The following is a 22,726-nucleotide window of genomic DNA, read 5'->3' on the forward strand; positions in this document are numbered from 1 at the left end:
AAAGCACAAAGAGCAAGGATTCTCAAAGTCCATCAGTTCTTTATTGAAGTTTCTCAGTGCAATATATTGAGAGGACAAATGACCTCAACATCCTCATTAAAGATCAAGACAAAGGCTTAATTTAGTTTTGTTCTGTTATCTTGTCCTCCCTGGACACTCCTTTTATGCTTTGGCCATCTATTGGCCCAACTGGCTTCCTTAATGGCTTTTTGCTTTGATTACCTTTATGCTGTGGAAAACTGCATTTGCTTTTAGCCAGGCACAGGGGGACAATTTTCTATCAGATTGTCACCAGGATACATTTCTTTGAGGCTGATATTCACAAAACGCTAAACCACTTAGGTGCCTAACCAGAAAAGTTTAAAAAGTCTTGTAGTAGCCTGCTGTTCTGCAAACTGGCTGCCACGGCTGCTTGACAGTTTTTACTGCAATGTATGAACAGAGCTGAGGACAGGCAGACAGCACCTCTCTGCTTTCCTGCAAAAACTCTGCAGGCTGTCAGAGAACAGGCAGAGGTGGCAGCAAGCTACTGTAAAACCTTTTAAGCTTTTCTAGGTATATGTTTTGTTATACATTCCTCAGCTAACATTCTTCATCCACATGTCATTGTGATTGAATGTTTTCCAGGTGAAGAGCACTCCTTCACTAAAGCCAAGTTTGCGTTGTGTTTTTTTTTTTTTTTTTATTCTCTCATTTTGAAGTCAAAATTTTCTGGTCCCTCTGTTTGAAGATAAATGAAGTTTGAGCATTCTTTTCTGAAAAGGGTTTTTTTATGCCTGTGAAGAGTTCTAACCCACTAAAGATCCTATCAGTGTTTATAAAAAAAAATTAAAAAGAAAAAGCAAGGGTGCAGGAGTGGGAACTGAGGCTTTTTTCCTTTTCAAACATTTTTTACATTGCACTTCATTTATATACTAAGGTGTTGAAGTACTATTGCCATTACACTTTGAGAAGAGTTTATATTGTTCAGAAGTGGTGTATTGAATCTGTTTTCAGTCTCTTATTTCTTCTGGATACAAGCAGAGAAACTGCCACATTCAGGTCCAGTGGTCCAAGAGCATTCTCCTTGGGTTCCAAAACACTTTAATCTTTATTTCATTTTCTTGTTCATCTTTACACTAAGAGATTAAAAAAAAAATCCAATGTGATAACATGAAAGGAGAGATGCACTATAGTTTCTATGTGAGTGGGAGGACGGGGACTCAGAGAATCCTAGGATGTAGAATGAGCCACTCCATTGCCTGAAGAATGGCCTCAACGTGACTTTCTCAGGAGTTGGCTGCAGCGAGGTGCTTCCCATGGGTTTACTGGATATCAGTCTCACAGGGTTGAAAGAGAAATGTTTTTATAGTTATGTGAGAAGGTTCTAACTTTCCCCTTCCCATCCTAAAGAGACCATAAAGAGGATAATTTTATCACAGGAATGCTAGACAGGGAAGAGAGAGATGGGTATATAAAGCTGACATATGCACTAATGTATCTTTATAAAATAGCTCAGTGGTTCCCAAACCTGGTCCTGGAGGCACCCCAGCCAATCAGGTTTTCAGGATACCAACAATGAATATTCATGGGAGAGGTTTGCATGCACTGCCTTCACTGCATGCAAATTTCTCTCATGAAAATCCATTGTGGATATCCTGAAAACCTGCCTTGCTGGGGTGCTTCCAGAAAAAGGTTTGGAAACCAATGGCCTACTTAAAAGCTCCTGTACGATGTTATACCTCCTTTAAGTCAGGACTAACTTTGTGCTGGTAGAAATCGGCGGATATGCAGTAAATTGCAGAAAACAGGACCAGCTACACGAAATGATATAACTCATACAGTAGTTCACAGAGTTTCACTCTGCCACAGAAGGTATCCTATAACATAAGAACATCAGGCAAGATTCTGATCCATCCTCTGAAAGAGCACGAAAAATCAATGTGCCCAACTTTAAACTATATCCTCTGCTGCCAGTAGTCATTGTAGCCTGCTCAGCCTTAAAACAGGGGCATTCCGCTGTCGCTGCCACATGAGCCAAAAATGCCCGGTGAGGAGAAATGTAGAGGCAGAGCAAAAACTTATATTGTTGCTCTTGAAAACAGAATGAATGTGTAAGACGCTTCAGGTGTTTCATTAGCAATCACAGCTGATCAACCAAATTGTTTTTAATAATAGCCTACTCCCCTGCTTCAGCATGGACAAAACCCTGCAAATTTTTAAAGTCAAATTTAGATTCCCTCGGTAATTGCCGCTTTCCTGGGAATTTGCAGTAAGCAGCATTGCTCTCCTTCATCCTCCATCCTCCCCCCCCCTACCCCCCCCCCCCCCCCCCCCGCCAATGACTGGATTTTTCATCTTACCTCTTTTTGTGGTTATGGTGCTGGGCTGCTGTAGGACCGTTAGCATGTGCAGATGCTCAAAGCCCTGTACCAACCCAACGTCATAACCTTGAGGCAAGGTAAGAAGAGAGATTCTGGTTACTGTGGGGGGGCAGGGTGGAGGAGAGAAATGTTGGTCATCGTGAGGAAGAGGGGTGGAAGAGAGAAGTGGTGCTTCATTAATAGCCCACCCTAGATTTCAGAAACCCCCATTTCTTCTAATAATAACCCAGGTATTTATTAGAAACAATACAGTACTTGGGTAGGCCCAAATAAAGGATGTAAGATCAATCTAGCACTCCAAACAGCAGTGATTGTAAAACCATCCAAAATTCCCTTTCCTTAAGCAAATAATGCATTTTGCATAATGATCACAATTTGTAAATTTGGACAAATGAAACCTTTTGTACATCACCAGCCAATTGGCAGTCTATCTTAACTCCCAGACTTCATAAGTGAAATATATAAGAAACTCCATGTTGTCTTCCATATTATACTTTTCACTGTGTTAAAAAAGGCATACCTGGGGTAGATGTTCAGGTCAGGGGATTAAAACAGTGAAGTTTTCAAAAGCATGCAAGCTGTTTTGCCCCTGCTTGTCCACCTGCACAAATTGGAGAAACAGAGCAAGTGGATGCTTTCAGCACATTTAATTTCCAATTATAGATTTTGTAAGAGAAACAGTGTGGGTGGTCTTCCTTCGAAAATGGACTAGGAGTCTTTGTAATTTGCAGGCAACATGGCCATACAAACTTGCTGTCATAATTTAATTTAGTTATACGGGCTTACAGATCTCTCATCCAGTTAAAAAAAAAACTGATCCAGGTAGTGCTTAACAAAATAATAATGTACTTATATGCATGATATAGATCAGTGCTTCTCAACCCGGTCCTTGGGACAAACCCAGCCAGTCAGGTATAACCCAGTGGTTCCCAAACCTGATCCTGGAGGCACCCCAGCCAGTCAGGTTTTCAGGATATCCACAATGAATATGCATGTGAGAGATCTGCATGCATTGCCTCCACTGCATGCAAATCTCTCTCATGAATATTCATTTTGGATATCCTGAAAACCGGACTGGCTGGAGTGCGTCCAGGACCAGGTTTGGCAACCACTGGGATAACCACAATGACTATGCCTGATAGAGATTTGCATACCAAGGAGGCCGTGCATGCAAATATATCTCATGCATATTTGTTGTGGGTATCCTGAAATTCCTTGTCATCAAGCAGATGAAGCCATTACGTATGGGTTGTGTCCATCAACCAGCAGGGGGAGATAGAGAGCACTCAACTTTTCACAGTGCCTCATGGCCAGCCAGCTCCACTGCCTCTTCAGTATTCTCTATCTCCCCAAGCAGGGTGGCTGCAGCTTCTTCGAGCTCCATCAAAAATCTGCCGGGGGGTGGCTCCTGGCTTGCCAGTTGTTAGCTGGGGTGTTAGAGGCTATAGCAGCTTCACTTTGAAGGCACCTAGGTTAGCCCTTTCCCTACCTTACCCATTTCCCTGTGGATGTGGACATATTAGCTTGCTTTTCCCTGTCCTTTCCCACTCAGTGGATGCAGGCACATTGGTTCGCCTTTCCCTGCCTTTTCCACTCATCTGAGTCTCCGGAGTTCTTATTACCTCTGCTTTCCTCACAGCGTTAAAAAAAAAAAAAAATGGAACAGAGGTTTTCCTTTGATTCTTCTATGGGACCGGAGCTGTGATACGCGGTCCGGTGAGGTAAGAGTGTTTTCTAACTCCTCCGGGGTGGGCCCGAGATCGGGGCGTTTTTGGCACAAAACCGCCATTTTGAATTTTCCCGCTGTTTTCGGCGATGGCTGCAGAGAATGTAAAGCGCTGTTCCCGGTGTGGCAAGCGCAAATCAGCAGCGGGGCTCTGTAAATCGTGCTGTACAGGTGTAAGAGCCGGCAAGTGCAAATCAGCAGCAGGGCTCTGTAAATTGTGCTGTACAGGTGTAAGAGCCGGCCCGAGCATGGCGAGCAATGATTCTTCCCGCTCAGAGCTGGCAGCGGACGCCATTTTGAATTCTCCGCATGGCGCGGCCTCCGTAGAAATGGAGAGCGCTGAGCCCGGGGGGGGGGGGGACCTCGAATTGAGGCTATTCAGGGAGCGGCAAGCCCCGGACGGGATCTGGGTGCCCAGGGCGAGTTTTTCTCCCCTGATTTTGTGTTATTATTGCATAAAGCATACATGCTGAAAAGAGCTCTCCCTCAAGGGTCGTCTGAGGCCCCTTCTATTGTCCCCCCCCCCCCCCCCCCCCAGTGGATTCTGGCCTGGGACTGCCCGCTGAGGCTATTTTCCCTGATAATTGGCATAAAGAAAAGCGTAGAAGGGCTAATTCCCCTTCAGATTGTGGTGCACCTCCCCCCCCCCCCCCCCCCCCCGTGGTCGGGCTGTAAGGATTCGGAGAGTTCTGGCAGGCCTTCGTGGTCTGAGGAGCCAGAGTCAGGTGCAGAATTACCACAGGATCTGGATGATCCCTCCGTGGTGAGGATTTTCCACCATGATGAGCTGCCAGCACTTATTTCAGATGCCCTACAGGTCCTTTCTATTGAAGAGCCTGACAGTGGCACGGCCTCCTCTGTGAATCCTAGGATGGCTAGTACCAAAAAGCCTGCTTGAGCCTTTCCTTTGCATGACTCCATCCAAGAGCTTATTTCCGCTCAGTGGGCTGACCCCGAGGGACCTTTGAAAGTTTCCAGGGCTATGGGGCAATTATACCCTGTGCGTGAGGAGCATTTGGCTCGCTTTGCAATGCCTAAAGTAGATGCCCTAGTCACTGCGGTGACAAAGAGAACTACTTTCCCTGTGGAAGGAGGAGTTGCCCTGAAGGATATACAAGACCCTAGGCTGGAAGCAGCACTTAAACGGTCCTTTGAAATTGCAGGTCTTACTGTTCGGGCGTCTGCATGCAGTTGTTATGCTGCTAGAGCCTGCCTGGCGTGGTTGCAACAGGCAGTGGAACAGCCCGGAGATGGAGCGGAGCCCTTCTCGGATGTGGCTCCGCGGCTGGAGTCGGCCTTATCCTTTTTGGCTGATGCCCTTTATGATATTGTCAGAGCTTCAGCTAAACAAATGGCAGTAGCAGTGGCGGCTCGCCGTCTTATTTGGCTACGACATTGGGCAGCGGACATGGCCTCTAAGCAAAGGATGGTGAAGTTGCCCTTTCAAGGCCTTCTCCTATTTGGTGAGGAGTTGGAAAAAAAAATTGTTAAAGGCCTGAGAGATCCTAAACCCCAGTGCTTGCCCGAAGATAGGCCGAGGCCTTCCTCCAAGGGCCAGGCGGTCCACTCCTCTTATAAACCCCGCTTCCGTGAAGCTAGAAGGTACCGCCCGGGGCGTTCTGCTGGGTTCACTTCTCGTGCCCGTTTTTCAGCAGAGGAACTCCTTTCGCTCGGACAAGCGTTCCGCAGCCACCGGCTCTAGGCCTGGAGTTCAGGGTCGACCCTCTCGATGGTACGCCGGCCCCCTCCTCGCTTCCTGTCATCGGAGGACGTCTTTCCCTCTTTGCCGAGGAGTGGGCCAATATTTCCTCAGATCAGTGGGTTCTGGACCTGATCAGAGATGGCTACAGAATAGAATTCAACGCCCCAGTAAGAGACGTGTTTGTGGAGTCCCGTTGCAGCGGTAGAGGAGACTTTGCAAGGTCTGATTCAGTTAGGGGCCGTGTCCCCGGTACCTCCCGCCGAACATGGCTACAGGCGATACTCCATCTGCTTTGTGGTGCCGCGAAAAGGTGGATCTTTTCGCCCTATTCTGGATTTAAAAGAATTAAACAAGTTCCTGAGAGTGCGGCATTTCCACATGGAAACCCTGCGCTCCATCATTGCTGCGGTACAGCCATGAGAGTTTCTCACGTCTCTAGACCTGAAAGAAGCTTACTTGCACATACCAATTTGGCCCCCGCACCAGAAGTTTCTGAGGTTTGCGGTGTTGGGAAAACATTTCCAGTTCCGGGCCTTGCCTTTTGGCCTCGCCACAGCTCCCCGAACCTTTTTGAAGGTAATGGTGGTAGTAGCTGCTTTGCTCAGGCGAGAAGGTATCAGGGTTCACCCGTACCTAGACGACTGGCTCATCAGAGCAGACTCTGTAACAGAGAGCTATCAAGCTACAGCCAGAGTGGTCTCAGTACTTCAATCTCTAGACTGGGTCATCAATATGGCCAAAAGTCACCTGACCCCCTCACAATCTCTAGAAGATTTGGGGGCCAGGTTCGACACAGACTCGGGCTATGTATACCTACCCGAGCTAAGGCGGTGCAAGCTTCAGAATCAGGTCCGTCTGCTCCTGAGGATGACCCGCCCGCGAGCTTGGGACATTGTCCAGCTGCTGGGATCGATGACAGCCACATTGGAAGTGGTCCCCTGGGCGAGAGCGCACCTGAGACCTCTACAGTATTCCCTACTTCAAAGATGGTCTCCAGTTTCTCAGGATTATCATTGCAGACTTTCTTGGCTCCCTGCGGCCCGACTCAGCATGGAGTGGTGGCTCTCAGACAGCTCCCCGATTGGTGTCTAGTAGTGACAGATGCCAGCCTGAAGGGCTGGAGCGCACATTGCAAGGGGAAGCATGCCCAGGGTCTATGGACACCCGAGGAGTCGGAGTGGTCCATCAACCGCCTGGAATTGAAAGCGGTGTTTCAGGCGCTTCTGGCCTTTCAAGTGACCCTGGAAGGATTGGCTGTCAGAGTGATGTCGGACAACACGACAGCAGTGGCCTACATAAATCGACAAGGCGGCACTCAGTGCAGAGCACTGGCCGCGCAGGCCAAACAGATTTGCCACTGGGCCGAGCTGCATCTTCAGTTTCTGTCGGCAGCTCACATTGCAGGTCAGAGCAACGTGCAATCCGATTATCTAAGCAGGCATCAGATCGATCCAGCAGAATGGGAACTAGCAGACGAAGTATTCCTGCAGATATGTGCCAAATGGGGCAAGCCTGTGATGGATCTTATGGCAACAAGTTTGAATGCCAAAGTCCCGTGCTTCTTCACAGACGGAGAGATCCTTGCTCGGCAGGGTTGGATGCCTTGACTCAGCCCTGGCCTCCGGGCCTACTATATGTGTTCCCTCCGTGGCCCTTGATAGGGCGCGTGCTCCTGTGGATTCGGCTGCATCCAGGAGAAGTGGTCCTCATCGCCCCGGATTGGCCTAGGAGGCCTTGGTATGCGGACCTCCGACAGATGCTAGTGGAGGCTCCCCTTCCTTTACCTCTGGTACCGAACCTGTTGTCACAGGGCAAGGGGAAGCATGCCCAGGGTCTATGGACACCCGAGGAGTCGGAGTGGTCCATCAACCGCCTGGAATTGAAAGCGGTGTTTCAGGCGCTTCTGGCCTTTCAAGTGACCCTGGAAGGATTGGCTGTCAGAGTGATGTCGGACAACACGACAGCAGTGGCCTACATAAATCGACAAGGCGGCACTCAGTGCAGAGCACTGGCTGCGCAGGCCGAACAGATTTGCCACTGGGCCGAGCTGCATCTTCAGTTTCTGTCGGCAGCTCACATTGCAGGTCAGAGCAACGTGCAATCCGATTATCTAAGCAGGCATCAGATCGATCCAGCAGAATGGGAACTAGCAGATAGGGCGCGTGCTCCTGTGGATTCGGCTGCATCCAGGAGAAGTACATAAGTACATAAGTAGTGCCATACTGGGAAAGACCAAAGGTCCATCTTGCCCAGCATCCTGTCACCAACAGTGGCCAATCCAGGTCAAGGGCACCTGGCACGCTCCCCAAACGTAAAAACATTCCAGACAAGTTATACCTAAAAATGCGGAATTTTTCCAAGTCCATTTAATAGCGGTCTATGGACTTGTCCTTTAGGAATCTATCTAACCCCTTTTTAAACTCCGTCAAGCTAACCGCCCGTACCACGTTCTCCGGCAACGAATTCCAGAGTCTAATTACACATTGGGTGAAGAAAAATTTTCTCCGATTTGTTTTAAATTTACCACATTGTAGCTTCAACTCATGCCCTCTAGTCCTAGTATTTTTGGATAGCGTGAACAGTCGCTTCACATCCACCCGATCCATTCCACTCATTATTTTATACACTTCTATCATATCTCCCCTCAGCCGTCTCTTCTCCAAGCTGAAAAGCCCTAGCCTTCTCAGCCTCTCTTCATAGGAAAGTCGTCCCATCCCCACTATCATTTTCGTCGCCCTTCGCTGTACCTTTTCCAATTCTACTATATCTTTTTTGAGATACGGAGACCAGTACTGAACACAATACTCCAGGTGCGGTCGCACCATGGAGCGATACAACGGCATTATAACATCCGCACACCTGGACTCCATACCCTTCCTAATAACACCCAACATTCTATTCGCTTTCCTAGCCGCAGCAGCACACTGAGCAGAAGGTTTCAGCGTATCATCGACGACGACACCCAGATCCCTTTCTTGATCCGTAACTCCTAACGCGGAACCTTGCAAGACGTAGCTATAATTCGGGTTCCTCTTACCCACATGCATCACTTTGCACTTGTCAACATTGAACTTCATCTGCCACTTGCACGCCCATTCTCCCAGTCTCGCAAGGTCCTCCTGTAATCGTTCATATTCCTCCTGCGACTTGACGACCCTGAATAATTTTGTGTCATCGGCGAATTTAATTACCTCACTAGTTATTCCCATCTCTAGGTCATTTATAAATACATTAAAAAGCAACGGACCCAGCACAGACCCCTGCGGGACCCCACTAACTACCCTCCTCCACTGAGAATACTGGCCACGCAATCCTACTCTCTGCTTCCTATCTTTCAACCAGTTCTTAATCCATAATAATACCCTACCTCCGATTCCATGACTCTGCAATTTCTTCAGGAGTCTTTCGTGCGGCACTTTGTCAAACGCCTTCTGAAAATCCAGATATACAATATCAACCGGCTCCCCATTGTCCACATGTTTGCTTACCCCCTCAAAAAAATGCATTAGATTGGTGAGGCAAGACTTCCCTTCACTAAATCCGTGCTGACTTTGTCTCATCAGTCCATGTTTTTGTACATGTTCTGCAATTTTATTCTTAATAATAGCCTCCACCATCTTGCCCGGCACCGACGTCAGACTCACCGGTCTATAATTTCCCGGATCTCCTCTGGAACCCTTCTTAAAAATCGGAGTAACATTGGCTACCCTCCAGTCTTCCGGTACTACACTCGATTTTAGGGACAGATTGCATATTTCTAACAGTAGCTCCGCAAGTTCATTTTTTAGTTCTATTAATACTCTGGGATGAATACCATCAGGTCCCGGTGATTTACTACTCTTCAGCTTGCTGAACTGACCCATTACATCCTCCAAGGTTACAGAGAATTTGTTTAGTTTCTCCGACTCCCCCGCTTCAAATATTCTTTCCGGCACCGGTGTCCCCCCCAAATCCTCCTCGGTGAAGACCGAAGCAAAGAATTCATTTAATTTCTCCGCTACGGCTTTGTCTTCCTTGATCGCCCCTTTAACACCATTTTCGTCCAGCGGCCCAACCGACTCTTTGGCCGGTTTCCTGCTTTTAATGTATCTAAAAAAATTTTTACTATGTATTTTTGCTTCCAACGCTAATTTCTTCTCAAAGTCCTTTTTTGCCCTCCTTATCTCCGCTTTGCATTTGGCTTGGCATTCCTTATGATCTATCCTGTTACTTTCAGTTGGTTCTCTTCTCCACTTTCTGAAGGATTGTTTTTTGGCTCTAATGATTTTCTTTATCTTACTGTTTAGCCACGCCGGCTGACGTTTAGTCTTTTTTCCCTTTTTTCTAATACGTGGAATATATTTGTCCTGAACCTCCAGGATGGTGTTTTTAAACAGCATCCACGCCTGATGCAAGTTTTTTACTCTGCGAGCTGCTCCTTTCAGTCTTTTTTTCACCATTTTTCTCATTTTGTCGTAATCACCTTTTCTATAGTTAAACGCTAGCGTACTTGATTTCCTAGTTTCACTTCCTTCAATGCCAATATCAAAACCGATCATATTATGATCACTGTTATCAAGCGGCCCTCGTATCGTTACCCCCTGCACTAGATCATGAGCACCACTAAGGACTAAGTCTAGTATTTTTCCTTCTCTTGTCGGCTCCTGAACTAGCTGTTCCATGAAGCTGTCCTTGATTTCATCAAGAAATCTTATGTCCCTTGCGTGTACAGATGTTACATTAACCCAGTCTATATGCGGGTAATTGAAATCCCCCATTATTATTGTGTTGCCCAGTTTGTTTGCGTCCCTGATTTCCTTTAACATTTCCGCATCCGTCTGTTCGTCCTGGCCAGGCGGACGGTAGTACACTCCTATCACTATCCTTTTCCCCTTTGCACATGGAATTTCAATCCACAGTGATTCCAAGGAGTGTTTTGTTTCCTGCAGAATTTTCAATCTATTTGATTCAAGGCTCTCGTTAATATATAATGCTACCCCTCCACCAATCCGATTCACCCTATCACTACGATATAATTTGTACCCCGGTATGACAGTGTCCCACTGGTTATCCTCCTTCCACCAGGTCTCAGAGATGCCTATTATATCTAATTTTTCATTTAGTGCAATATATTCCAACTCCCCCATCTTATTTCTTAGGCTCCTGGCATTCGCATATAGACATTTCAAACTATGTTTGTTGTTCCTAAGTACATCATGCTTAGTACTTGATAGTATTAATTGGCAATCTTTTGTCTGATTTTTATTGTTATTTAAAGATACCCAATCTACTACAATCTCTTTTGCAACCTCACTATCAGGATACTCTATCTTCCCTGTTATGGTGATATCTTTGAAAGATACCTTATCCCGAACCATGCTCTTTTGAGCGACTGTCGGCCTTCCCCCCATTTCTAGTTTAAAAGCTGCTCTATCTCCTTCTTAAACGCCGATGCCAGCAGCCTGGTCCCACTCTGGTTAAGATGGAGCCCATCCTTTCGGAATAGGCTCCCCCTTCCCCAGAATGTTGCCCAGTTCCTAACAAATCTAAAGCCCTCCTCCCTGCACCATCGTCTCATCCACGCATTGAGACTCTGGAGCTCTGCCTGTCTCTTGGGCTCTGCGCGTGGCACAGGTAGCATTTCAGAAAATGCTACCCTGGAGGATCTGGATTTCAGCTTTCTACCTAAGAGCCTAAATTTTGCTTCCAGAACCTCTCTCCCACATTTTCCTATGTCATTAGTACCCACATGTACCAAGACAGCCGTCTCCTCCCCAGCACTATATAAAATCCTATCTAGGTGACGTGTGAGGTCCGCCACCTTCGCACCAGGCAGGCAAGTCACCAGGCGATCCTCACGTCCACCAGCCACCCAGCTATCTATATGCCTAATGATCGAATCACCCAGTACAACAGCTGTCCTAACCTTTCCCTCATCGCCCCGGATTGGCCTAGGAGGCCTTGGTATGCGGACCTCCGACAGATGCTAGTGGAGGCTCCCCTTCCTTTACCTCTGGTACCGAACCTGTTGTCACAGGGCCCGGTAGCCATGGAGGACACCTGCCGCTTTGGTCTTATGGCATGGCGATTGAGAGGGCGCAATTGAGGGACAAAGGCTATTCAAACACAGTCATTTCCACTCTCCTGTGGGCCTGCAAGCGTTCCACTTCTGTGGCTTATGCCAGGATTTGGCGCCAGTTTGAGTCTTGGTGTGCTTCAAAAGCGATCACACCCATGCGGGCTCCTGTCTCGCCGATTCTGGACTTTTTGCAGGATGGTGTACAAATAGGCTTGGCCTATAATTCCCTGCGGGTGCAAGTGGCAACGTTGGCCTCCCTTCGTGGTAAGGTTGAAGGCGTGTCTTTAGCTGCTCATCCAGGTTTGGCACGGTTTCTTAGTGGGTTGCTTTGGCTCCAGCCTTCTGTGCAAGCACCCTGTCCAGCTTGGAACCTGGGGCTAGTTTTGAAGGCCCTGCAGGCTTCTCCTTTTGAGCCGCTTCGGCGAGCATCGGAGAAAGATTTGATACTAAAGGCCGTTTATCTTGTGACCATTACTTCGGCGAGACGAGTGTCAGAGCTCCAGGCGCTGTCCTGTAGAGACCCATTTCTGCAATTCTCAGAGTCCGGGGTCACGGTTCGGACCGTGCCTTCCTTCATGACTAAGGTGGTTTCAGCGTTTCATCTAAACCAGCCTATTTTCTTGCCCTCCTTCGATAAGGAGGAGTTTCCAGAATCTTTTGGGCAGTTGCACCTGTTGGATGTGCGCAGGACTCTGCTGCAGTATCTGCGAGTTACTATCTCTTTCAGGATCTATGATCATCTGTTTGTTTTGCTATCAGGTCCTCGCAGAGGGTCTCCAGCGTCTAAAGCCACTATTGCCCGCTGGCTCAAAGAAACTATCTTTTCAGCTTATCTGCTTGCCGGCCGGTCTCTGCCTGTAGCCTTTAAGGCGCATTCTACCAGAGCAATTTCTTCCTCTTGGGTTGAAACTGGAGCACTCTCTCGTCAAGAGATATGCAGTGCAGCAACATGGGCTTCTAAGCTCTCTTTTGCCCGACATTACAGGCTGGATGTGGCTGCTAGGAGGGATGCGCGTTTTGGAGCACAAGTGCTAGCGCGTGGTGTGACCTGTTCCCACCCTATATAGGGATTGCTTAGTTACATCCCATACGTAATGGCTTCATCTGCTTGATGACAAGGAAGGGAAAATTAGGTTCTTACCTTGGTAATTTTCTTTCCTTTAGTCATAGCAGATGAAGCCATGAGCCCTCCCTGTATGATTGTCTGTATGCTGTGAATCTGTTTCAGGTTCTGTTCTTGTTTCCTGAAGTTCCTTCCTTGGGAGAAAGTTGGAAAACAGTCTTCAGGATTCATGTTCACGTATAGGAGGATGAGTCCATTCCCTCCAGTTTATGTTTTGGAGGATGAGTTTATTCCCTCCAGGAGGTTGCGTGTATCCCCTCCAGTTATACAATAAGGAGGATGTGTTCATTCCCTCCTTTTGAGTTCATGCCCTTGTTAAGAGGCCATCGTTCGCTGTGAGGAAAGTTCATGTTATTCCCATTGTGGTTTGCCATACTGCTTTGGAAGCTTCAAATACTGAAGAGGCAGTGGAGCTGGCTGGCCATGAGGCACTGTGAAAAGTTGAGTGCTCTCTATCTCCCCCTGCTGGTTGATGGACACAACCCATACGTAATGGCTTCATCTGCTATGACTAAAGGAAAGAAAATTACCAAGGTAAGAACCTAATTTTCCCATCTGCCTGGCTGGGTGTGCCTTGAGGAGTGGGTTGAGAAGCACGGGTATAGATATACACAGGCCCATTGCCGTACCTGTTGACACACCAGGCAGCCCAGGGCCTGCAGCATGGGGGTAGGCCCCTTGAATGACATCACCAGCTGGCCAGAGTCCTACATCTGCTGTCACAGCTACAAGCTGCCAGCCATTTAGGAGCTCAGGAGAGCACCTGCTTCTATTCTGCTGTGGTGGCAGTGGAGGGGATGATACACTGGTGTCCTGCCCATGACAAGGCGCACTGGAATCACCTAAATCTAGAACCCCCACAATTGCCTTTCTCAGCTACTCCTTCCAGCAGCCTGATTATAAGGCTGCCATTCCCAACCCAGTCCTCGGGGCAGACCTAGTCAGGATATCCACAATGAATATACATGAATTAAATTTGCATGTAGCTGAGGCAGTGCATGCAAATCTATCTCATGCATATTCATTATGGATTCCTGAAAACCCAATGGGACTAGGTGTGTCCCTGAGGTTTGGGTTGGGAGCAGATACAAATACACATAAAAATATGTAGGTGCATAGAAACTAGTTTTATATACAGTATATAATGAACTAATCAAAACATTTTTTGCCTGGGTACATATTTGGGGGTTTTTTTTTCCATCATTTTTACTGATTTGTGATTGTCTTGTTTGTTTCACAAAGTAGCTTTAGTAGAAAATGATTTGCTAGTATTTTAATATTCAGTACTTGACTAGCATACAAGGGGGAAGTTATCATTGTGAGTTACCATTAAGACAAGTTATTTTAGCACAGGGTCTCATTGCATAAAATTGATAACCCCCCCCCCCCCCCCTTTCCATTATTTCAAAGAGTTTGTCTCTGGTAATCAGAGCTGATATTGTGATGTCATGCCTCATTCCACAAATGTCTAAAAGCCAACCTCATTAGTGATGTCACAATGGCTCACTCTTGTTACATATAGCAGTGATGTTGATCTCTAGAAACATTTCTGCTTTCTTAATTAAGGATGGGGGGAGTTATCAATGTGAGCTATGATTAAGACATGTTATTTTACTATTAACCCGTTATTAGTAACAAGGTCTCATTGCATAAAATGGGACCTGTGCTAAAATAACCCATCTTAACAGTAGCCCACATTGATATCTTCCCCCCTTAGTGTGAAGAGTTTCAATTTCTGGTAACTAGAGCTGATATTGTGATGTCATAATGCCTCATTCCACCAATGCCGAAGAGCCAACCTCATCAGTGATGTCACAATGGCTTGATTGTCCTATACTTGGCTCATTTTTATTACATATAGCAGTGATTTTGATTTATAGACACACTTCTTTTTTTTTTTCTCTCTAATTAAGGGGGGACATTATCAGTGTGGGCTTCCATTAAGATATGTTATTTTACTGTTAACACGGAGAAAGAAAGTGAGGAGAACTCAATGAGGATATACAAAAAGATTTTTTTTAATTCTGACAAGCATAAAAACAAACTGACATGGCTGTGTTTTGGTGCTAAGGCCTGCCTCGGGGTCAGTGTATCTCTTATACTCTTGGCGATGGTATTGTATACTAGTAAAAGAGGCCCGTTTCTGACAGAAATGAAACGGGCGCTAGCAAGATTCCACGCCCCCTCTGTCTCTCTCCTCCGAGTTCCATGCCCCCCCTACCTCCCTCCCTCTCCGAGTTCCAGGCACCCCTTCCCTTCGAGTTCCATGCCCCCCTCCCCTCCAAGTTCCAAGCTCCAAGCTCCCCCTCTCCTCAGAGTTCCAGACCCCCGCGCGTCCCTCCCTCTCTCTCTCTCCCCTCCGAGTGCAAGCACGACCTGTCCTCCGGCAGCCCCTCGCCTTCCTAAGTGCCGGCAGTAATTTAAAAATTCTTACCTCGGGGTCCGGCGTCAGCAGTGAAGGCGAGCGGCGCTTCAGACTGCCTTCCCATCTGTCTCAGCTGCCTCTGGTCCCGTCCTCATTTCTTGTTTCCGGAATGGCGGGACCAGAGGCAGAGCTGAGACAGATGCAGTCTGAAGCACCGCTCGCCTTCACTGCTGACTCCGGACTCCGAAGTAAGAATTTTTAAATTACAGCCAGCACGCAGGAAGGTGAGGGGCTGCCGGAGGACAGGTTGTGCTTGCACTCGGAGGGAAGAGAGAAAGAGGGAGGGAGGCGCGGTGGCGTGGAACTTGGAGGAGAGAAGGGGAATGGAACTCAGAGGGAGGGAGGGGGGCTGCAACGTGAAGGGGAGGGGGGCCTGTAACTCGGAAGGGAGGGAGGTAGGAGGGCATGGAACTCGGAGGGGAGGGGGCTGGAACTTGGAGGAGAGGGGGGCCTGGAACTTGCAGGGAGGACAGGGGGGAGGGAGGGGGCGATTCTCTACTCACCTCCAACGTTCTGTGGCTGGCTGGTGCTGGCGTCCCTTCCCCCTCACTGATCCGCCCTCTGACGTCATCGCCAGGGCGGACCAATGGGAATTGTGTTACAAACCCAGGCATTCAGACTGAGGTGCAAATTAGTATATAAGATTATATAGATAAGAGCTGATGGCAAAGTCCACTATGAAAACAGAGATGCACATCCTTAGGGTGTGTGTATATATCTCCCTCTGTAAATAATGTGACAACTCTACAGTCACTGTGGGTATCAGTGGAGCCTGGGCTGTGGTATTTCAACAGTCTTTAACTTTTCTAAAGTTATTCAGCTGGAACATTCCCTTTGATTGCTTCTATCCAGAGGGTCACTTTTGCTTTCAAAGGGAGCTATTAGCTCTCGTTTTATTTCCCCTTTTTTGAAAGGTTCCCCATTTTGTATGGCTGCTGACTAATGTCAAATATGCTTTCAGGAGGGGGTGATGGATAGTGGTGCATCTGTCACTAGCCAGGGTGTTCACCTCTGGGGTATAGTTCAGACAGCATGAGAGAGTAACATTGGAACTCTGGTGAATTATGTCTTCCCTCCCTCTTTTAAACTTTAATCATAAGAAAGGGGAAAGTATTTCACCCCTGCCCCCAGTAAGCACTTGTAAAAGTTCATTCCCTTAAATCGGCTGCACTACTTGGAGATTTGAAATATTAACTTGGCGCTTTCTGGGCTCTGTTGTTTCTTTTCCTGCCTGACTTCTAAATTGTGTCTTTTTTAATTTTTTGTGATCCCTGTGTGTTTCCCCTCGATATTCAGCCTACAGCGGTTGCAAAAATATCCATAGGCTAGATAGTGGCTTCCACTGAACATCCAGGTACTGGGGTGAGTGTCCAGTACTATCTAGGTAGTAGTGATATTCAGCCACTGTCCAGAAACATGTGGGACTGCTTTTTCCCCACCCTAAGTTATCCGGTACTTGACTAAGTGCTGCTGTCTGGGTAACTCTTAACTCCATGGACTGGCCCAGCACCTCCATACCACAGCAGTGTGTAAAGATAACACTTGTGTATGTAAATGCAGAAAATGCTAATTTTTTGTGCATTTACGTGCACAAAGGGATGAGCACTCTCCAGTGCCTTGCTACAGAATTACCCTTCTATCTGTGTAGTGCCAGGGTGTTCTGGGGGGTAGAACTTGGACAGAGTCTGCTAACTGGGTGCCAGATGCACTAAACTTAACGAGCCAGCAACGTGGTTTTTAAACTGGTTCTAGCCATTTTAGCGCGCAAGTAGTAAACCAGGACATGCACAAAAGGGTTCTCCAAGCCATTTTCCTGTCACGGTAGCAGCTAACGAAAACGGAATGCAAACGAGCTAATTACTATTATAATGTGAATGCAATGCAATGCACTACCGTTTCCGACCCCGTGCACAAAAACAGTCCCTACCTTTACCGTGGAAATTATAACGGGAGGTGTGGACCTGCCGGTTCTTCATTATCGCAAGTAGGAGAAGGGGGAGAAACAAGCAGGGAAGAGAGCACAAAAGAAAAAAGTGTACCAGCTTACATGCAGCTTCTTTGCGTGTATGAAAGGCTTGCCATATGTTTCTTTTTCAAATTACATTTTACTGACAAGAAATTGGGGGGGGGGGGGGGGGGCAGTACCGAAATGTAAAGCATAAAAGTAATGGTGACTTACCAAAAATGCAAGGAAAACAAGGGTCCATCAAAGAAACAGCGTCCACCCCCAGCTGTTCCTGCTGCTTCCTTCTATTGGCCGGCTGCCATCCTAGAACGCCCATCTCCCTGAAGATGGATTCTCACTGGCTGGCTGCTGTCCCAACTCCTCCTTCCTGCAGGGCTTTCCTGATGACATCACTTTAGAGCTGTGAACTGATTGGATCCGAACTTCCTGGTGTCCTCCTCCACAGAGAGGGGCTAAGCCAATTGGACAGCATCAGGCTGGGATGTCCCGCCCACTCATTACTGGAGCTTGTCTGGGGGGGGGGGGGGGAATCATAGATCGGGTTATACTTTGTGTGTGCTTTATTCTCATTGGGTTTCTCAAAATAAATAAATATTTCAACATCTTTTTACAATTTTCACCCCCTCCCACCCACCCTCCCAGAACTGGCAGAACGCTAACAGAGAAAGCATACATAAAGACCTTCCCCTTATCTCCTACCCTCCCAGGTGTGCTGGTCAAGCTTCCATGAATAGATGCAAACCCCATCCACACCCTCCCACTGACTACAATGAGCATGGAGAGAATCTGTGTCTTGTACCCCCTCCACACCACTATATGGAAGCTGAATTCCATAGCACCAGTACTGTCCAAGGAAGAAAAGTATTCTCAGCCTCCCATTGTCTCCAAAGACCTTAGACCCACACAGGGCTTACTCACATAGTGTTCAAAATCATATTACGCCCCCGGGAGACAATTGGGCTGATTTTCAAAAGAGAAGGACGTCCATCTTTTGACGTAAATTGGAAGATGGACGTCCTTCTCCCAGAGACTTCCAAATCAGTATAATCAAAACCTGATTTTGGACGTCTCCAACTGCAGTCTGTCGCAAGGACATCCAAATTTCAAGGGGGCGTGTTGGAGGTGTAATGAAGGCGGGACTTGGGCGTGCCTAACACTTGGACATCTTTGACCCATAATTGAAAAAAGCAAGGACGTCCCTGACGAACACTTGGACGTTTTCATCCGAAAGTGTTTTTATTACAAATAAGGTACAAAAAGATGCCTGAAATGACCAAATGACCACCGGAGAGAATCGGGGATGACCTCCCATTGCTCCCCCAGTGTTCACTAACCCCCTCCCGCCCTCAAAAAACATCTTTAAAAATATGTTGTGCCAGCCTCAGATGTCATACTCAGGTCCATGACAGTGCATGAAGGTCTCAGGAACAGTTTTAGTGGGTACTGCAGTGCACTTCAGACAGGCGGACCCAGGCCCATACTCCCCCCCCCCCCCCCCCACCTGTTACATTTGTGGAGGAAACAGCGAGCTCTTCAAAACCCACCACAAACCCACTGTACCCATTTATAGGTGCCCCCCTTCACCCGTAAGGGCTATGATAGTGGTGTACAGTTGTGGGTAGTGGGTTTTGAGGGGCTCAGCACACAAGGTAAGGGAGCTATGTTCCTGGAAACATTTTATGAAGTCCACTGCAGTGCCCCCTAGGGTGCCGGTTGGTGTCCTGGCATGTCAGGGGTACCAGTGCACTATAAATGTTGGCTCCTCCCACCTCCAAATGTCTTGCATTAGGACGGTTTTGACATGGATGTCTTTGGTTTCGAAAATCGCCGAAAGTCAGAAACGTCCATGTCTAGGGACGTCCAAATTTAAGGATTTGGACGCCTCTGACGATATTTTCGAAACGAAAGATGGACGTCTATCTTTTTTCGAAAATACGGTTTTCCCCGCCCCTGGATTTGGACATTTTGCAAAGACGTCCAAATCGCAACTTGGATGTTTCTTTCGAAAATGCCCCTCCAAACGTGGAGGGGCGTTTGCAGATATGGGCCCCAAATTCGTAAATACTACTTTTTACGTTTAGGTGAGCCTCTAGCAGCATCTCAAGCCTCCCACACTGCCAGGAGGTGAATTTGAATTCTACATTGCCAAAAGTTAGGTGGGTCTTGAGAGGCCCAGCATTGCAGGATACCTTTTCGCACAGCCAAGCAGAACTCTCATAGAAGCAAACTCACCTGTCTGGAGAAACCTATAAAAGCCCCCGGTCAATCCAGGTGTACCTGATCAATAGAATCAATGTCCCCTTTACCCAGTACAGAAGAAGAGTAGTCCACCAGGTCATTCCGAAAGCTCTGCAGCAAAGGACACCTCCAAAGAGCATGTATATATGAACTATCTTCTTTGGGGTTAGTTTTTTTTAATGATTTAACTGGGCAGGAGAGACTCCTGCATGGTTAGATCACATCAGCAAGCTACCCCACTGATGTTGGATAGTGCCACTAAGTATCAGTACAGACTGCTGCAGCACTATCCAGTTAGGGGTAAATTCAAGAACGATAGTTTAAAAGTTTGGGCGCTAAGCATCAATTCTATAAGAAAAGCTCTGCGTAGAATTGCCATTCTTGAATACTAACGTAAGTCCGCATGTCAAAGGCTGGTGTCGATGCTTGTGCCCACCTGTAGGCAGTTAGGCGTGTTACTGCATGTGTTCTGAAACATGTTTGTTCAAGGCCTGGTCACCCCTGACCCTCCCTGGTCCACACCTCTTGCAGTTGCTTGCTATGGATATTGCACATACATTTTAGAAAATACTGACTGAGGTCAGTTACATGTGTAACTGCCAATTAGTGCTAATTAATTGCCAACACTACTGGTTGCCAGTTATTACTAGGTAGATCAATTTTCAGCTCATGTTTATATTAAGTTATGCATGGTCACACTATATGACTTTCGGAAAATTGTACAGAGCTTGGTACTGACAAAAATTGATTGCTGTATTGCTCTAATTCTGGGTATACCATCATCCCGAATACAAGCTGTACAGGTCATCCAAAACGCAGCTGCACTATTGATCACTGAAATATCAAAGTCCAAACACATCACTCCAACATTTAAAAAACTACACTGGCTTCCTGTAACATACAGAGTTCAATTCAAAACTCTCATACTGACGTATCAATGTATATATGGGACTGTAATACCCTGCAATCATATAAACCGAAACCAGCTCTGAGATCTGTGATGTCACATCAGCTCTGTTTATCTCCCACGAAGTCATATAACTATGTAGAGACAAAACTACGGGCCTTGTCTATCACTGCCCCATCCTTGTGGAACGCTCTACCTGGATTCCTGAGATCATGAGAAGATACTCAACAATTCAAATGATAACTAAAAACACATCTGTTTGTAAAGGCCTTTTTAATCACATGTGGACTTACCTGTATATCTCTTTAATTTATTATTAAATCATTTATTTATAATTTTTCATTTTACAAGGGTCACTTGCAAACAGTAATACAGAGATGACTGCACATTAATACAAGATAAGAAGAAAACAATCCCAACTAGATATATGGATTATATACAATCTTTCTCTTTCTTAGACCACAAAGTGAAGAAAAATAGGGAGAGTGAGATAAGACAAGGAGATCAATTAAACAGTAAACAGAAAAAAAGAAAACATGGTATTAACCTGATTATCCCCAGATATTACTCATCTAATTCATTATTCCACATTGATCATCTGGTTGGCTTCTTCAAGACCAAATATGGTGTAGTCAATTCATTTCATTAAGAACATACTTATTGTCCAGATTTTAGTTAGAAATAATACATCTGATTACATTCTCTCTCTTTTAAAAACCAGAAATTATTTAACAATACAAATACTTATGTCTCTAATTCAAATCCCACTGATTAAAGCAATCCCAGTTTTCACAGGCTTCACTCCTTTCGAAGTAATAATTAAGGAAATATTTCTGAGGAAAACTTTAGGAGTCATACCTGGAACTCTGGGAAAAACAATAATCTTGACATTAATCATCCACAATAACATCCACCTTATCATTCAGTTTCTGGTCCATTATCATTTTTAGGATCATAACCACTTCTAGGTTGTGTAGAACTTCATTTATTATATCAATTTTTCACTCTCAAAGGATTCAGTCAAATTATCCATGTAACTCTCCAATAAGATTATATCTGAAACAAAATTATTTACTACTGCCGTCAGGTCCCGAAGCGCCTTCCAGATGGCATTCAATGTAACCTGCACGGAAGCCAAAAACTCCAAGGTGATTTCTCTTGAGGTGTTTAGGAGTGGTTCCGCTGATTCGAGTTCTGCTGTAAACGTCCTCCGTTTCAGCATATGCCTCTAACTCACTCCTCCACTACTTTGGACATGGTGGTTGAATAATTCGGGAGCAATGGAGTTGTTTTTCCAGGTCCAAGAGCATCAACGCGCCTTCTCCAGTGCTAAGCAAAGGACTTGCCAACCCTTTCATCTGTGGGCAGTTCGACGTGCAGCGGTCCCGCACTTGCTGCTCAGGGGACAAAACGCTGGCCATCAGCGGCTGACCGCCGGTTGTTCCCTTCCTCTCAGTTAAGGAAAGTGCAATTGCAGAGAGGGAATTTACATAAAGAAGACAAAACTTCAGAGGGCAGCTGGGCCTCTGGGCATACGAACTTCAGGTCACCATCTTAGCACTCTCCCAGTTTGGGACACTCTTTGTCTGGTTTCTCCTCAGAGGCCTGTCTGATATGGGTAACTCCTCAGCATAGCCCTCTGAGTCATTGAAACACAGAGGCCCCTCCACCACTACAAGGTGATGTCCCTTCGGAGGGGATATCTCTTTAATTTTGTTTAATTTTTTTTCTTCTCTTCCCTTCGTTTCAGTTACATCCAATTTACTGATCATGTTCCGTCTTTATATGATTGCAAATGCTACCTATCAAAGTCTATGTATGTGACTATTGTTTAAGACTATGTATGTGACCATTGTTATCTACCTTAAATAAAGACGAGATATAAATATAGTAAATAAATAAATGAGCTTATTCTGTAACTAGTGTGCGCAGCTTTGCACCCTAAGCATTTATATTACATTATGCATGCAAATGAGCTTATTCTGTCACTAGTGTGTGCAGCTTTGCGCCCTAAACGTGCAGTTAGGTACCTAACTTCATAGAATTGGAGGATTAGTGCCAGGGTGGTCTGGGGGCAGTCCCTGAAGCATTTTTCTCTTTAAGCTATGCGGGAATCTTTCAACTGCATTGCTACCAGTGGGGGGTGGTGCTTCCATATCGCTAGAGACAGGCAGGTTACCTGGAGTCTGGCAGAGCTTGCCAGACCACTAGATATTGA

At 46.4% G+C, this 22,726-nt stretch overlaps 1 protein-coding gene across 1 annotated transcript in view; it reads left to right on the plus strand.

Moving 5' to 3' along the window:
- Positions 1–22,726, plus strand: part of LDLRAD3 (low density lipoprotein receptor class A domain containing 3) — a gene marked incomplete in the record, with an annotated part of 312,626 nt that overhangs the window by 85,325 nt on the left and 204,575 nt on the right.

This window comes from Microcaecilia unicolor, chromosome 4 (assembly GCF_901765095.1).
Source record: "Microcaecilia unicolor chromosome 4, aMicUni1.1, whole genome shotgun sequence".
Lineage (NCBI taxonomy): Eukaryota > Metazoa > Chordata > Amphibia > Gymnophiona > Siphonopidae > Microcaecilia > Microcaecilia unicolor.